This window comes from Molossus molossus, unplaced genomic scaffold (assembly GCF_014108415.1).
Source record: "Molossus molossus isolate mMolMol1 unplaced genomic scaffold, mMolMol1.p scaffold_m16_p_10, whole genome shotgun sequence".
Taxonomy (NCBI): Eukaryota; Metazoa; Chordata; class Mammalia; order Chiroptera; family Molossidae; genus Molossus; species Molossus molossus.
In genome coordinates, this window is record NW_023425345.1 from 42992421 (window position 1) to 43010793 (window position 18373).

The 18373-nt window shown below is 38.6% G+C and overlaps 1 protein-coding gene and 1 pseudogene across 1 annotated transcript in view; both read right to left on the reverse strand.

Annotated features, from left to right (window-relative positions):
* The window catches only part of SLC2A13 (solute carrier family 2 member 13), a 322426-nt gene that overhangs the window by 284165 nt on the left and 19888 nt on the right, over window positions 1–18373 (reverse strand). The window lies entirely within an intron of this gene.
* Window positions 13076–13198, reverse strand: LOC118624878 (annotated as a pseudogene).

The window sequence follows — 18373 nt, forward strand, 5'->3', positions numbered from 1 at the left end:
CGATGTTTCTCTCTCTCTCTCTCTTCCTCTCTCTCCCTCCCACTCTATCTGAACAAAGAACGAGAAAATGTCCTCGGGTGAGGATAAAAAAAAAGAAAAAGAAAAAGGAAGCCTGAATCACCAATATCAAGAGTGAAAATACTTTATACAACCATCTACTGAGGGACACTTTGGTTGTTTCCATCTCTTGGTCACCATGAATAAGGCTGTTATGAATATAGGAATATATATGTCTTTGGGAATATATATGTCTTTGGGGGGTAGATACCCAGAAGAGGGATTGCTTACTCTATTCTTAATTTTTTGAGGCATCACCATATTGTTTTCCAGAGTGGCTGTGGTACATATATACAATGTAATACTACTCAGCCATAAGAAAAGATGAAATACGCTGTTTGCAACAACATGGATGGATTTTGACAATGTCATGCTAAGCAAAATGAGTCAGAAAAAGCTAAGACCATATGATTTCACTCATAAGTGAGATATAAAACTGAAAGCAACAAATGAACAAGGTAGATTAAAAAAATACGTAGAAACCCAGTGTAAAGGGCTAAGCTGTTACATAAAAAAAAAAAAAAAAAAAGATAAAAGATTTCCACATGAACTTTCAACTTAATCTTGAGTAGGAAGAAATTTCCTAAAATCTTTAAGAGTAAATCTATCATTGATTATACTCTAAATTTAGAGAAAATTCTACTTTTTAAAAGCTAAAATCATTTGTCCTGTTTTATGTACCTCTATGAGAACTTGGTGATGCAAGAGGAAGACGTTATTATATCTCATTGTTAAAATGGCATTTACCAAAAAAGTTAATAGCCAGCTAGCAACAAGCATATATGACTCATTTTTCCAGTGTCTTATTTTTAAATTTATCTTTATTGTTCAAAGTATTACACTTGTCCCCCTTACTACCCCCACTGCCCCCCTCCACACCCCTTCACAGTACTATTGTCTGTGTACATGGGTTATGGATACGTATAAGTTTTATGGTTACTCTCTTCCTGCCCCGCCCCTTCCCTCTGGAATTAGTCTGTTCCATAGAGATATTTCTTCATTCTTTCTTCAGAACAACTTTTAATTTTAACCCAAGAAGTGAGATAAATCTATACATTGCAATAACTAAAAAATCTCCAAGTGAACTTTTGTAGATTGACTGTTTTACTACTTGTGACATTTCAATTCTAAATCTGAACGACAGACAGAAAGCTCAGTTCCAAGACTACTTTCCAGAACTTGCACAAACTACTTGCCCCAATATTTACTTGAAGCCTAAATTTGTTTTCCCTTTGATAGACAGGAGAATAAGGAGATATTCCTGCCAACAATCCACTGAAGCATCATGTCTACATCTAAACTGGTACACAACTGAAACAAAGCAGCCGCTGTGTCTATTCAGAACACACAGCAGCTGTGAAAAGGATTCTATTCGTTCACTTCCAAGTCAGTACATCAAAACCCTCGCCCGGGTTGCCAGCAACTTCACACTAATTGTACAATCACCATGGCAATGAAACAACAGCCACACACGTTCATTTGAACTACCAAGCCTGGGCTATTTATAACTGGAAGATGACTCCAACAAGAAAGTCATAAAGGGCAGACTAATTAATGAAGGTGTGTAACTCCAAAAATGCTGAAGACTTGCCTTCACTTTGTTCTTTGCGACTTACCTCCGGAAAACAATGACTATGTAATTTCATGAACTACTTTTTCCCTTTTGTTAAAACTAAACATCAGTGCTTAGACAACATATCACATATTGGGTTATGTTTCTCCAGTGGACTTTGTATGAAAAAAAACCTTCAGCATCAATTATAAATATACTTTAAAAGAGCAGTGCATTTCTCCCAACAGGAAGGTCTTAAATTTTTTAACACAAAGTTTCAGACCAAAATAATAAATATGATTTTATACTTCAATCTAAATAAAAATACCTAGCATGGAGTAATTACTTATTGATTAGAGGAGGAATGAAAAAATAAAAATGACAAAAATTCTAAAAAAGTCCAACGGACTCCCACAGTGCAAGAAATTTTTTTCATGATCAAGAGAATCTCACCCAAAATGTCAAACAGCTTTCTGCCTTATTTAAATCACCAAAATAAGAATCCATTATAAATCAGTTATATCTCTCAGTAGTATCTCAGTATATTAGGTTTCCATCACAACAAATATGGCAACATATTTAATCTAGACTATTAATATTCCATCAAGGATGCTATTTGAGGCTGTTATAAAATACTGAAGTGACAGTGGTGAGAAGCAACAAGAGGAATAATGGTGAATCATTAGTCATATTACTACAAATTCCTCAAAAATCTGCTCTTTGATGGTTAATTAAATAAAAAATTATTAAACTTCCATATAAAATAATTTCAAAAAAATTAACTTTTTCCTTAAAACATAATACTATTTAAATAAACACTTTAAAAACTAAACAGTGATATTACTATAACTAAAGGACATAACAAAATGACCCCCTATTTTTTATTTATAAAATTCATTCAGAAATATTGTGTATGGTCTATACAGCTAATACCAAGAAGGTATAATATTCAACCTTGAGAAACTTAACACCTAGCTACTAAAAAATAAACAAGTGAACCAGTTTAATATTTAAGTGAAACAAAGAAAAATGAAGATAACTCTAGTCCAAGGTAGATTTCATAAACAGGATGATCAATGTGAAAATAAGTCACTGAGATTGTACAATATTTATACAGTAGTCCCGCCTCCTCTGCGGTTTTGTTTTCCATGCTTTCAGTTACCTGTGGTCAACTGGGTCAAAAAATATTAAGTTGAAAATTCCAGAAATAAACAATTCATAAGTTTTCAATTGAGCGCCATTCTGAGTAACATGATGGTCTCGGACCATCCCACTCCATCCTACCGGGAGCCTAATCATCCCTTTGTCCAGTGTCTCCACACTGTATACACTCCCAGCTCCTTCGTCACTTATAGCCATATCAGTTATTAAATGGAATGTCACAGTATCACATCGCCTGTGTTCAAGTAACCCTTATTTTACTTAACAACACCACATTCACACAGCTTTTTTTTTTTTAAATCCTCACCTGAGGATATTTATCCATTGATTTTCAGATGGAGTAGGAGGGAAGGAGGGAGGAAGGGGGGCGAGGGAGGGAGGGAGGGAGGGAGGGAGAGAGAGAGAGAGAGAGACAGACAGACAGACATCGACTGTTTGCCTCCCACACGACCCCCACTAAACCACAACTGAGGTGCATGCCCTTGACCAGAATCGAACCCGAGACTCTTTGGTCTGCAGGCCGACACTCTAACTGCTGAGCTAAACCACCCAGGGCCACACAACTTTTATTACAGTATTACTGTAATTGTTACAAATGTTATAATTATAACAATTGTTAGCATTTTTCTATTTTATTATTAGTTACTGCTGTTAATCTCTTACTGTGACTAATTTATAAGTTAGACTTTATCATAGGTGTGTGTGTATAGGAAAGAACACAGTATACATAGGGTTTGGTGCTATCCATGGTTTCAGGTACCCACTGGGGGTCTTGGAACATAGATAAGGGGGGACTACTGTAGAGCCTCCTAAATATTTTTTTATTAACATACTCATATTTCTCTACTTTCCCATAAAACCTGCCATTTAAAAATGTTAGCTATCTATTAGGATTCTATAAAAATTCTCTATGGCACAGACACTATAACTTCTCGAATTCAACTTGAAATAACACAAAGAGCCAAATTATTTTAAGAGGAATATGTAATTGTGATGTTATTTTACAAAATTTAACCACAATGGAGACAAGGTGAATTAGAAGATGAACAATAATAATTTCTTGAACACCTACTATGAGCCAAATTTTACATGCATGCTTCCTTTTTAATTCTCACAACCGCACTTTGAAGCAGGTATGGTTAGCCCCATTTTACAACTGGCTCAAGACTCAGAAGCTTGAATGAGTTGAACAAAATACCCAAGGTCACACAGCTAGTGAGTGGCGAGACTGATCTGAGTATTCATGCTTATGTAGCCAAAAAGTCTCTAAAAGTATTTGTATGTGGCCCATTTTTCAAAAGAGTTTTAGGAAACTTACACATTAAAAACAATTTAAGAAAGCACACAGGTACCCACACACAATTAAAGGGAGCTGTCTAATGGATGTAACCTAACATAGACATTTGAGATTAAATATTCATTAAAGTAACTTTGAGTCCCTACAACAAAAGTCTCCAGTTAAGAGGTCTGCCCAATTTTAGGCCTGTGTCTCATGTTATCTAAAGTAGTGAGTAGAAAAACAAGCTGTACTGAGTATAACTCTCAGCCAATGGCTCCAAAGCCAGACATAAAATAAATCCATAACGTTTCTTCCAATTGTGTTTACCTAAAACATAACTATTCTAAAGAAACACTGAGTATCACATGAGCTTCTCTCTGGTCAAAAAACTAACATGTACTTTTTTAGGGAATGACAGAGTAGCACAGGCTTTGAGTATGAACATTCAGTATGAGAAATGCCCTATTGTAGTATGGAGGTAGAACTAAGATAAAAATGAGCAGTAACAGCCCAGCTGGTGTGGCTCAGTGGTTGAACATTGACCCTTGCACCAAGGGGTCGCTGGTTCAATTTCTGGTCAGTGCACGTGCCAGGTTGTGGGCCAAATCCCCAGTGGGGGGCATGCAGGAGGGGGCTAATCGATGTTCTCTCTCATCGATGTTTCTTTCTCTCCCTCTCCCTTCCTCTCTAAAATCAATAAAGAAAAAAAATTATTTTAAATGAGCAATAATAATCCATCATTCAGAAAATATTTAACACATACTATGATAAGAAGCTATGGCTACACATAAAAATACAAGGAACTACAAGGAACCCGCAACAAAGCTGGAGACACAAAACATACAGTCAACTAACAATAATGCATAACAATGTAAGTGTGAAATGAACACTAATGATAAGTGCTCCTGAAGTTGCAGGAGGTAAAGATCACTGTGTTTGTCAGACAGTTTCATGGAAGAACCAGGCTTGCAAGTAAAAAGGAGGTAAGTTAATGAATGAAAAAGCATTACATCTTAATAACTAGTTAACAGAGCCATATAACTGTCCCAAGCTAAATGCCAAAGTTAGGGGTGGAGGGCTTCTTTTTTTGAGAAGCAAAGATTTTAAAATCCTAAAGACTTAGTTTTAATACTCCTAAAGGAATTAACTTGAACTACTAAAGCAAATCACATGTGCTTCGTGGCATATGGAGAGAATGCAAAATCTAGATTTCAGTACCACACAATACTCAACTTGTAGCTCTGCCAATTTATACTTTGAATGTAACCATGGCAAATTATTTAACCTATCTGGTTTACCCATCTATAAAATATGAGTGATAATATTAAATCAAGAGGCTTTAGGATTCAGTTAAATAATGGGAAAAATGTAAGTGCTAATTTTATTATCTAAATTCTTTAAAATCAAAATTTTAGTCTAAATCAAACAAGCTTTTCTGCTTTTTGTATCTAAGAATGGATTTGTTGATGAAACTTTAATAAACTGAGTCTGTTATATAAATACAGTAAACATGGTTAATCATGTTTTCAAAATCCTATTTTAACCAGCGCTTGTTATTTACAGACAAGTGCTAATTCTATGGAATCAGTGGTAATTTCTAGTATCATTCTACCATCTCTCTAAACATAACTTTCTACTATTTTTCTTTATTCTAACATTAATTAGTATTGCTAATTTATTACATGTCTATGCAGGTCACCAATAGGTTGTTGGTGATATGTAGGACTGAAAATACTAGAAATATTGAGGTCACTATGTTTCTATATATGTTTCTTTTCTCTCCCCAACCTTTATATTACTCAAAGAAAATTTGTCATAAATACCAATTTTTTCATTGGCTTCCTCTCTTCTGCCCCTTGACTATTTAGCCTCATATATAGGTTGCTTCTAGTGAAAACTGTTCTTATCATGATGAATAAGTATTTTGTTTCACAGAAAGTTCAACCTTCTTCTGAATTTTAGATACCTTTCATAAATTTAGAAGTAATGGAAGTAATCCACAAAATGTAAAGATAGGTATAAGAAATAAATACCAAAGAAATTTTTGTTTTTTCTTGACCAAGTGTGAAATGGCCCAAAGGCAGGATCAGGAAGAAAGTGATTTAACAAAAAAAAGGCTAAGAAGGCCTGCATAACGGAGTTGACCACAGTGCTCACCTGCAAGGAACTGCGCCCTGGTGAATAAATGACTCATGACCAGCCATGTTTAGGGCTGTCTAGACATAAAATAGGCAGAGAAAGACAGTCTTTTTATACATATATATTTCTGATGTTTGTTTAATGCATAAGATAATTATATACTTCATAAACATGTAATAGTAATCATAAAAAACAAAGTATAAGGAAAACCTAGAAATTTGCACATATTAGGTACTGTACCTAATATCTGTTGAAGAGAAGAGGGGGAGAAAAAAAGAAAAGCAGAAAAAAAACAAAAAACAATTTATCTAAGATTTCAAAGTATTTATGGTATGCATAGTGCCTTGGGTGGCTCAGTTGGTTGGAGAATCATCCCACACACCAAAAGGTTGCAGATTTGATTCCTGGTCAGGGCACATACCTAGGTTGCAGGTTCATTCACTGGTTGGGGTGCATGTGGGAGGCACAGATTGATGTTCTTCTCTCACATCAATGTTTCTCTTTCTCCTCCCCCATTTCCTCTCTCTCTAAAATCAATAGAAACACACCCTGAGATGAGGATTAATAAAAATAAAAAAATTATGCATAGCTTAAAGAAAACGCATATTATCCAAATTCATTAAATGTTTTTAAACAATCCTTCTTATGGTATTGAGTAATCAAGTTAATTCCCTGTTGCACCCACTCAACAAGATGAAATATTAAATGTGTAAAAATTGATGTGAGTTTTGTATATGTCAAGCAATATGAACAACAACAAAAATTTTTCCCCAGGACTATGGTGTCCAATAGCTGACATTTCTGTAATAGTACCTTTTATTTTAACCTATTAGGATCTACTAAATTACAAGCATTTATCTTGCTTCCATGGACATGCAGAATATATGAATTAATTAGGACTATGGTGAAAACAGGAGAAAATGATACCTACCTTCTACTGGAAGTAGTTTCTTCAGTAAAATGTAATCATACAATATATAGTTTCTAGACCATTTAACAAATATCCCATGTTTTAAAATCTCCTAATCATTTGCCTTTTAAATTTTTTTTCAGGACAGGCACGTCATACATCATTTACTCGCCATGACTTTTAAATTTTGGATCACACCAATAGGTTTCACATTAAATTACGCTGTATCCCTAATTTTCTATGCTCATTATTCAGGTGTAATCAGTTTAGGGAGCTATTTGTAATCATTATGAGAGCTATACTATTGCTATGGCTCCTTGCCCTAAGAGGTGGTTTATAAACAAATTCTTGATTGCAGGTTTCCAAACACTAACACTATTATAAATCAAGGTAATAACAGCACGCCCTTAGGAAGGCATGAATGGAAGGATGTAAACTAATCAGTCGTATTACTAGCAGTTTAAGCAAGAATGCTGATGGAAGCTGACAGGTCTTTATGAAATCTAAGCTGGAAAAGAGCCACGTGAAAGACTTTCAATCCGGCAATGAAAGAGTAAAGAATTCCTGACAAACCAGTGGAACACCACTTCATTTAGTAGATTGCTCTTTATATGGGAAATAAACAGAAGGAAAATGAATGTTTAAATATCACCAACTATATTCCAGGTATGCTACTAACTCCCTTTATAGCCACTGCTAATTCACCAAGCAACTTTCCATAAGGATGAGTGGGTCGGAGCAGGCAGAACAAAAACTCCAAAACACTTGACCAGCTAACTGAGCACTTCAATTCACTTGGCATTTATTCTTGTCCTTACTTTACAAAAGGCATCTGGTTCTTTCTCCATCTGCTCTGGGCTGGCCAATGGAAATCAGCACCCTTTAACCTAATCAACTCAGTAAGGACTGAGGGGGGAAATCAACTTCACAGACTTAAAAAATTGAGGGCCAGAATCTAGATGTTAGGGATCTCACTCAAGTTAAACCATCCTCTGAGATCCTGCTTGAAAAGTCATTCTGCATCTTCCCTTCAATGTCAATCTTAGCCTCTATTCAAAATATTTCTTCTTTGATGTGATCATAGTAGGTACTTCCCCTTCACCTCTGAGCATCCTTCCCCCCACCCACTGCCACAATTTTATTTCTAATTCCCCAAAACTAAATAAAATCTACTTGGAGTTTTACATTTGGCAATAGACTTCCATGCATTATCATCTCATCTGATACTTACGACTATCTTCTGAAATAAGCAGGACCCATTATCAGCCCAATTCTGTATGAGGGAACTAATGACCCAACAGGTTACATGCAGTAATTCAACGTAAAGGTGAGAGCCGCAGTTCTCACCTGGGGCCTATGCCTCCCTCCCTCACACCCCCAGGGAAGGGAGGCATCTGTCAACAGCTAGATAAATTTTGTTTGTCACAACTTGGGGCAGGAGGTGGCTACTGGCATCAAGTGAGCCCAGGCCAGGGATGCTGCTAAATATCCTACAATGCAAAAGCAGTTCCCTACAACAAAGAATCATCCAGCTTAATCAACAGTACCCAGAATGAGAAGGCCTAAGTTAGGAGGAGTGAAATAAATCATGTCTATTGATTTATTTCGGTTCCCTCGTTTGTACACAGGGCAATAAACCTAGTTTGGTTTTTAATTTATATACTGTAAAATTTGCTCCTTTCAGTGACTAGTTCTTTGGATTTTGACAAATACACAGTCATGTAACCATGACCACAATAATGATGCAAAACACTTCCAACACTGTGAAACCTTCCCTCATGACTTTGTAGTCAAACAGCAGCCCCACACCCAGTGACTGTTCACCATCCCTACAGTTTCACCTTCTCTAGAGTCATATAAATGTAATCATACAATCTGTGGTCTTTGAGTCTGGTGTACTCAATGCATGTGAGACGCATATGCTGGTGTGTGACGTATTAGTACTTCGTGTTTTTTTATTAGTACTTCCTTTTTATTGCTGGGTAGTAAGTATTCCATTGTATGGCTTTCACTCAGTTGGTTTATCCATTCACTATTTGAAGGTATTTCAGATGTTACCAGTTTTTGGTGATTATGAATAAAGCTGACATGAACATCTGTACACAGATTTTTGTACGAACACAAGTTTTCACTTCCCTTGTGTTGCTATCTACTAGTGGGACTGATGGGTTGTATGGTGAGTGTGTTTAGATTGGAATGAACAGCCAAGCTGCTTTCCAACGTGGCTGTACCATGCTGCGACCACAGCATCACGTACAGGCACCCCAGCTGCACCCCACACTCCTCGAACTTGGTTTTGTCAGATTTCTGATGTTAGCCATTCTCATAGGTGTATACTGGTATCCAGTGTGGTTTTAATTTGCATTTCTGTAATAACAAATGATACAAAGTATCTTTTAAAAACTTAATACCTATTTTTAGAGCATTTTTAGGTTTACTAAAAAACTACACAAAGTGCTGAGTTCCCCTGTACCCCTCTTTCACCTCCCACTCCCTCACCTCCTCTCACCAGTATCCCCCATTATTAACATCTTACCTTAGTGTGGTACATTTGTTACAACTGATGAACCAACATTCCTCTTACTACTGACTGAAATCCATAGTTTACATTATAGTTCACATTTTGTGTTAAACAATCTGTGACTTTTGACAAATGTTGTTTTTTTTTTAATCCTCATCCGAGGACATTTTTCCATTTTTTGTACAGACAGAGTAGGAGGGAGAGAGAGGGAAACATCGATGTGAAAGGGACACATCGAGTGGCTGCCACCTGCACGACCCAACCAGGGCCGGGGACAAACTGCAACCGAGGTACATGCCCTTAGCGGGAACCGAACCCGGGTCTCTCCGGACCGCAGGCGGACGCTCTAACCGCTGAGCCAAACCAGCCAGGGCACTTTTGACAAATGTATAACATGTATTCAGCATTACAGTATCACACTGTGATTTCACCGTCCTAAAAATCCTGTGCCCCATCCATTCAGTCCTCCCTTCCTCTTTCCTGCAAATTTCTGGCAACCCCTGATTTCTTTACTGTCTCCACAGTTTGCCTTTCCTGAATGTCATGTGGTTGGAATCACATAGTATGCAGCCTTTTCACGGTGGCTTCTTTCCCTTAGTATATGCATTCAGTTTCCTCAATGTCTTTTCATGGCTTATTCTCATAAATGGATCAGTTTATTTATCCATTCATTTATTGAAGGACATCTCTGGAAATTGTTGTTTGAATGTACGTCCTCTGATATTAACAGATAGTCGACTTTCTTTTATTTCATTAGCTATAAAACTAAAAGGATGGAAAAAGATAAGCTATCTTCATCATTGTGTAAAGTCCCTTTCTTGTTGAGAGTACACATTTTTCCATTCCATCTGACAATCATTTCATTGCTGTGTTTAGACCATATATATTATTATATTATTTGTTTTGTTTGTACACTCTACTTTATGTTCTGCTCCTTTTTACTGTCTTATTTCGCATCTTTAAAATATTTTCTGATATTCCATTTTAAGTTATCTACTGGGTCACCTGGCAGTATCACTTTGTATCCACTTTTTAGTGCTTGCTCTAGGGATTACAATCTACATCCTTAACTTTTCAATCTACTCAGAATTAATATTTTGCCACTTTTAGTAAGTACAGAAAGCTTGCAACCACTGATTCCTTTCTCTCTCCCTTATTATGGGTGTCGCATGTATTACAATTACAGACGCTGAAAAATCAATGTCATTAATTTTTCTTTCAACATCATAAATATTTTAAAGAATTTATGAAGAAAAAAATAGATTATATGGACCCAGTTATTTACTATTTCTGTGGCTCTTCCTTCATGACTGATATTCTAAGTTTCTTCTGATATCATGCCCCTTCTGTCTGAAGAAGCTCCTTCACTATCTTACAGCGGAGCTGCTAGCAACAAATACCCTTCGTTTCCCAGTACTGAGAACGCCTTTCGTTTGCCTTCATTCCTGGAAATGATATTTTCACTAGGTATCAAGTTCTTGGTCAACAGCTTTTCTCTTTCATCACTTTAAAGGTTTTCTTCCCTCGTCCAATAAGTGTGGCTCAGTGCTTGAGCATCAACCCATGCACCAAGAGGTCACCAGTTCGATTCCCGGTCAGGACACGTGCCCAGGCTGTGGGCCCGATCCCCAGTGGGGGGCATGCTGGAGGCGGCCAGTTGATGTTCTCTCTCATTGATGTTTCTCTCTCTCTCTCCCCCCCTTCCTTTCTCTCTAAAATCAATAAAGGAAAAAAGAAAGAAAGAAAGAGAGAGAGAGAGAGAGAGAGAGAGAGAGAGAGAGAGAAAGAAAGAAAGAAAGAAAGAAAGAAAGAAAGAAAGAAAGAAAGAAAGGAGAAAGGAAGGAGAAAGGAAGGAGAAAGGAAGGAGAAAGGAAGGAGAAAGGAAGGAAGGAAGGAAGGAAGGAAGGAAGGAAGGAAGGAAGGAAGGAAGGGGTTGGTTGGTTGGTTTTCTTCTGTCTTCTGGCCTCCGTGATTTCTGACGAGAAATCCATAAACATTTGAGTCACTGGTTCCCTTGTGTGTATACTGTGGGTTTTTTTTCCCCTCACTGCTTTCAAGTTGTTTTGTTTTGTTTTTTATCTTTGCTTTTCAACAGTTTAGCATGTATCTGAACCTGTCTTTCTTTTGAATTGATATTGCTAGAAATTCAGAATTTCTTAGACAACTAAGTTTGTCTTTCACCAAATTTGAATTTTCAACCATTATTTCATCAATGATTTTTTTCTGCACCCAACTCTTTCTCTTCTTCTCAGATTCAAATACCACAATTCTTACACCCTCTAATGTCCCTTAGGTCCCTAAGGCTTTAGCTCATCACCACCCTCCCCCCAATTTTTCTCTTTTCTATAATTTCTATTGATCTATCTTAAATTCACCAACTCTTCTGTTATATCCCTTTCTGCTCTTAAGCACATACAAAATAGTTTTATTTCATTTACGGTATTTTTCAGGTCTGAAATGTCCATTGGTTCATTTTTAGAGTTTCTGGTTTTCTAAGAAATTCTATTTACAAGAGTGTTCACTTTGACCTCTTGGATTATGGTTATAAAAGCTGCTTTAAATTCTCTGAAAAATCCATCATCTAGGTCATTTTGCAATTAACACCTGTTGATTTTTCCTTCCAGAACTGGTTAGATTTACCTGGTTCTTTGTATGGCAAGTAATTTGGGTTATATTCTATCATACTGAATATTATGTAGTGAGTTTCTGGGTCCTCTTAAAATGCTTTAGCGAATGTTATTTTTTTGTTTGGCTGAACAATCAACCTAGTTAGGTTCAGGGCACGAGTTCTGCCTACCTTCTGCAGGAGATAACTCAATGTCAATTAAGTTTTTAATAACCCATGTTATTTGGGGGATAGTCTGGGACTTGAATGATAGTTTATATTATAGTTTAATTCTCAAAACCTTGTTATGCCCCTTTGGGTTTGATCTGTGAATGTGCAGCTTAGAGGTGAGCCTGGGACTCGTGTCGATCTGTATACAAATTAGATCATCTTTTTCAGTTCTCTCCTCTCTGATTTCCCTGACACCCTCTGGCTCCTAGGGTGCCCTTTTCCCAATCCACGGTCTAGAAGTTTAGGGTTTCTCTCAAAACATTAACCTTTACACTGTCATGCAGTTCCACACTCCGGGGACTGCCCTTGGGCACAGTGGCAAGAGAAACTAGAGAGAAAAAGAACAGTGCACACTCTCTGGATCGCAGGGACACCTTCCCAGCTCAGCTCCTTGGTGCCTGCAGCAAGGTCACCACCAGGGAAGCAGAGCAGCTCAGAGGCCGGGCTGGCCTGAGGCGGGGCCAGGAGAGGGAAGGGGAAAGGAGTTGGGGGATTTCTTCCGTATCTTCTGGCTCATGGGGGGTTTAGGGGTTCCCTTTCCTCCGTCCTCTGGCTAGAGAGAGGGGGTGTTTCTCTGGAGGTTTTTTTTTGTTGTTGTTGTTGCTGTTCACTGAGTAGTCCTAGGACTCAGCCCACCCACAGGTTAAACCTAGGAGATTAAGGAGGAAAAACAGTTAATTTACTGCCTCCTCTTTTTGTACAGTCAGTGTGAGAACACAGCCTGTGGTAAGCACTAGGAGGCCAGCTCATGACATTCCAAAACGCAAATATTTTCCTTACAGTTTAGTATAGACATAAATGTGAATCTGGGAGGCAGAAAAAGGCATTCCAACAACACCAGTAAGAATTAAGTGCTCAGAACACTGGCAATCAGACCAAACACTCTTTCACTGACAGATTTAAATGTGTCTCATAAAAGATGAAGCGCACATCTGGCAGGGTAACAGCAAAACATCAATCTATTTTAAGATATTGTAAAAATAATCAAACAGAAAACTTCAGACCTAGTTTCTGCCTTCTTCTCCATCTTCAATACATATGAATACTTCAAAATACTAGCACCAGGCTCTCAAGTGGGTTCTGCCCAACATTTACTACTTTGAAACCGAGTCAGTTGGCTTAGAGTTGCGTGGGCTCTGAAAACACAAAGCCACTCTTCAAAGCCAGCTTTCCACTAAAAAACACTCTTTCAAAGAGTGTGCTCTTCAGCTTCAACAAGATGCCTTAAATAGCAAGAAGCACGAAAATAGCCAGCAAGGCAGGCTTGCTTACAGAGCTGGCTCAAATAACAAAACGCGACCTAATTCAGGTCGTTCAGGTGAAGAGCTGTCTGGAACTGAGCACCGATTCGCAACGGAGGGAAGCAGCCGTCTGCCGAGAGTTAAAATGTTTCCGAGTGACTACGAAAAGGTTCGCTACAGGACAGCCACTGGACTTGGAGTCTCCTTGTCTCGATGAACTTAGGTTATTTAACAGCTTATAAAGTGATGAAACTAGGCCTGAGCTCTCTCTCCGGTGAGAGCCTGACACTCTGTTCTTCTGTCCACCTCACGGTGACACAGGGGCCGGAGCGGGTCGCAGATAATCCCAACTCTCCTTTCCTTCCCTCTTTTCCTTGACGGGAAAGAAAACAAGCTAAGAGAGGTTAAGTGACGTGCCCCAAATCACCTATTTAAGTAAAAGATGAAAGCAAGACCGTAACACAGGATTTCCGATTTCACATCCCAAGATTCTCCCCCGACCCCGTGCTGCCTTCCCAGCCAAGAGCAAGAACTGGGGACCTTCTGGAGCAATGGCTCCTGGGACACGCTGACCCCAGCACCAACGACAGACCAATGGCAGTGAAAGGGCAGGTGGCCGAGGAGGGTGAATTTTTCAAATCTCCCTGCCCCCACCTGATATCACCCTTCTGAAAAACAGTGTCATCTGAAGCCTTCTCCTTCTAACTACTCATAAAAACAAATAAAAGTAAACACTTGCTGCCATGCGAAAAGAAAACGTGTCTTTTCTTTTGGTGCCACTTGTTTTCTTAACCTGAGGTCACCAACAACATGACAGAATTCAACCTGAAGTGAGAAATAAGACAAGCCCTCAAACAGGAAGTTACATGTCTATCCTCGTGTTTCATCCCTCTGGGTAAGAAATATTTTCTTTTTTCCTACTGAATAGAACACCATCTGACTTTCCTTGTTACGTTAACAACAGAAGATTCCACACAATTCAGTTAAAAGCTCAACAGAAACTAAGAGGAAGAAACAAAGAGGCAGTGTTGACCCTTGTCCTCAAGCAGGAAGACCTGTAACCCCAATGGGGCATTCGCAAGTGCCAGGACCCGGCTGAAGGGCAGGGTGAACAGGCGTGCCTCTAGAGCCAAGGACGGGTCCTGGTTTGCTCCCTTGACTGAACACTGCAATATGTTTCTGGAGGAATCTACAAAGTGAGCGAATGACCTGTTGAGCTAGTCCTCTCATGCAGCCACCAAAGGCCAGTCCCAGAAAATAAGTTTCACTGCCTCCTCCCAAGAGTCTTCGGCCTTGAGACTGGATGTCACAGCCAACTCTCGACATGCAGCATCTTCTCTCCCAACTGCTGCCTTCGCGCTGCCAGAGAGAACATGGATCCGTCCTCAGACTGATTTCTTCAGATACCAAGCTGCTTTCGTTGGTTATCGGTCACGCACACACACTCTCAGGCCTCAGCACTCCATGCCCCCTCATTACCATCTTTGCTGCACTTTCTTTAGAAAGGATTCATCAAAAATGTAAAAGCAAACAATAATTTCTTGAAAAATAAAGGCTAATCATCTCCTGGCCTTTCCAAAGGCCCCTGATAAATGGTACTAAGACTGAAGCTACCATTCCAGAGTGTAACTTGAGTTTTAGAGTCAACATGTCTGTGGATATGAAGGAAGGATGGGAGGAAGAGAAAGAAAGAACCCGTCATTTTTTTTTTAAATATATTTTTACTGATTTTTTAGAGAGAAACATCAATGAAACATGGATCAGCTGCCTACTGCACGCCCCCTACTGGAGATGGAGCCAGCAACCCAGGCATGTGCCCTGACCGGAAATCGAACCCATGACCTCTTGGTGCACCAAACAACTGAGCCACACCAGCCAGGTACCCCTCTTTTTTTTAATGGCCTGAAAATATGTTTAATCTATAAAGTAAAATCAGTGGTATAACATTTCTTTTAGAACATGAAGCCCAAAAGCAGAACAATTAAAGATAAGAAATCCCGGAGTATAGGCAGTTCTTACCCAAAAAAACAAATTGCTTAGTAGGACTTGGATATTTCATCAATATCTAAACTGCAAAAGTTGACATTTAAGCTGATTTTATTACATCACTTTATTTTAAAACCGCTATCTTTCAAACTCAACATCACACATTAAAAGGAATTACAAGTTCAAATACACTGCACCTGACAAGCTAGCTAGACATTCTCGTGTTAGGAGGGATGAATAATCACTTCTTCAAAATACTTTTTGAAGTCAATGGTCAACAATGGCTGCCTCTTAAGGAAAGGTAAATATTACCTAAACAGCTATCACAGCTCCGGGAGCGCTAGATGGTGGGATTTGGGGCTGGTTAATCTGGTCAGAGAAGAGGTAGGGGTCTTGTCCTCAAGTTGTGTTGACAGAGCAAGATACTAATTGTATTTTATGTCACAGACCAATAAACACTGCAAAGCTCTCCAAAAATGCCCCGTTTCACACTTCAGATCGAGACACACCAAGCATTTTAGCAAAGAATAAAAACACCCAAGGGCGATGAGAGTCGGGGAGGGAAGATGCGGAAGAGGGGTGTGAAGGTCGGGGAGGGAAGATGCGGAAGAGGGGTGTGAAGTGCTGGGAAACAAGCTCCAGAAAAGGGACGTGACAAATGGCTGGCTTTTGTTTTCACAAGCTAATTTCTTTGGTGAAATACTTTTTAACAACAAAAAACACTGAAGATGAACGTTTACCATAGCATCATAGAATGTGTAGTATGGAGCCCGCACCTCCTCGTTTGGAGAGTCTATTAATCTCTGAATATCTGATCTAAATAATTCAATTACAATTAGAGTAAGTGTGGACATAATTTCCAGTTTGCAGAAATCGGTAGATTTACTCCCCCCCCCCAAAAGAAAAAAAGGCTTAAGAGCACAACCTTATTTTCAAGTCAGTCACCTCAAGGCCACTAAATAATTGGTTTTCTTGAGAGGAATCACGCAAGTGGCAGAATCAATCATTCAAAGATTCAAGAGAGAACTGTGGCGCTCCGTGGCGGGTTCCAGAGACATATGGCTTTCAAAGTTGTCATCTTCCTATTTTATAAATTCTCTTTATAGAATGAACACAAAATAATATTCTTAACTTCATAAAAAAACAGACAAACTATATTTAAGAAAAGTAAAGCTAATTTGGAAACTTAACAGGCAGGAGCCAAAGAAATAAAATGGTTCAGGTGTTTTCAGCAAGTCAACCAGTGTTTACCAAACACCAATGGGAAGTTACAAAAAGGTGACTCTGTCCCCTCTCTTACATAGTTCGCAATCTTGAATATCTTAGCTGATTCATTCTATTTCAAAGGACAAGTTCCCTTACAGATCTGATGAAACCATTTCTCCACTGTTATCATGGGAGCAGCCCTTGGAAATCTGCAATCAGATGGGAATACAGAGGCCCTCCAGTCAGGCTGCGAACACAATGCAGACTCGTCCTTCAACACCCAGACAGGTCTGTGTACAGCGTGTGGACTGCCTACTTGTACAGACTCCTCCAGCTCCCTGATGGACAGTCACTGAGTGTCTGTCTCACTGTTGGCCAGGTCTAAGTGTAGGCCAAAGAAATAATGCAAAGTATCTGAAATGTAAAAGATAGATACAGACAAACATATTATAAACATATCTATTAGTACTTCTAATTTTTCTTGATTTTTTTCATTAATTTGTTTTTGTTACAGATGTTTCTCATTTTTCCCCCTATGACACCTTCTCCCCTTCCCCCACCTATCCCCAGCTTTGTTGTCTATGTTCATTGGTCATGCATACATGCATGTAAGTTCTGTAGTTTATCTCTTCCCCCACAAACCCCCCCTCCTCTGAGGCTTGTCAGCCTGCACCCCACCTCCATGTCTCTGGGTTAATTTTGTTCAGCAGTTTGTTTACTTCATTATATTCCACAAATAAGTGAGATCATGTGGTATTTGTCTTTCTCTGCTTGGCTTGTTTCGCTTAGCATAATACTCTCCAGGTCCTTCCATGCCATCTCAAAGGATAAGAGATCTTTCTTTCTTACAGCTGCATAGTATTCCATTGTGTACATGCACCACATCTTTTTAATCCACTCATCTACTGATGGATAACTGGCCAGGGCAAGAAATATTTTTTATTGATTTTTAAGAGCATTCTAGTATCTTGAAACCATTTTTTAATATTAACTCTGTTATCAAGCATAATAGCCACTGGTTTGCCCTGGGCTCCCCCAGACTACATAAACATGAAGCATGAAGGACTGAACTCTGGGGTGGGCCCCCTTAGAGATCCCCCTCTTCAACTCTGCCAGAGCACCCAACTAAGCCATGTCTTTTTATCTGCTGTATTTCAGAGATTGTTTATCATTATCCCCCACAGGATTAATAAAGTATACTTTGCTTACCACCAAGTAAAAAGTGTTTTACAAATACATTAAATGAAAGAAAGGGAATGTGTCAAATTCTTTCTCTGCAGAATTTCCCTAATCTATACACCCAGCCATGCTTTCACACAAAAATGAGACTACTTTCATAAGACATATTCCTAGTGAGCCCACAAAAGCTTCTATTAATCATCAGACTCTTTTCCAAATGCCTCCAAATCTTCACTTTAATAATAGTTTATAATTTTCTTAGAAATTAAACACATGTCTGCTGATCTATAATTCCTAGAATTCATT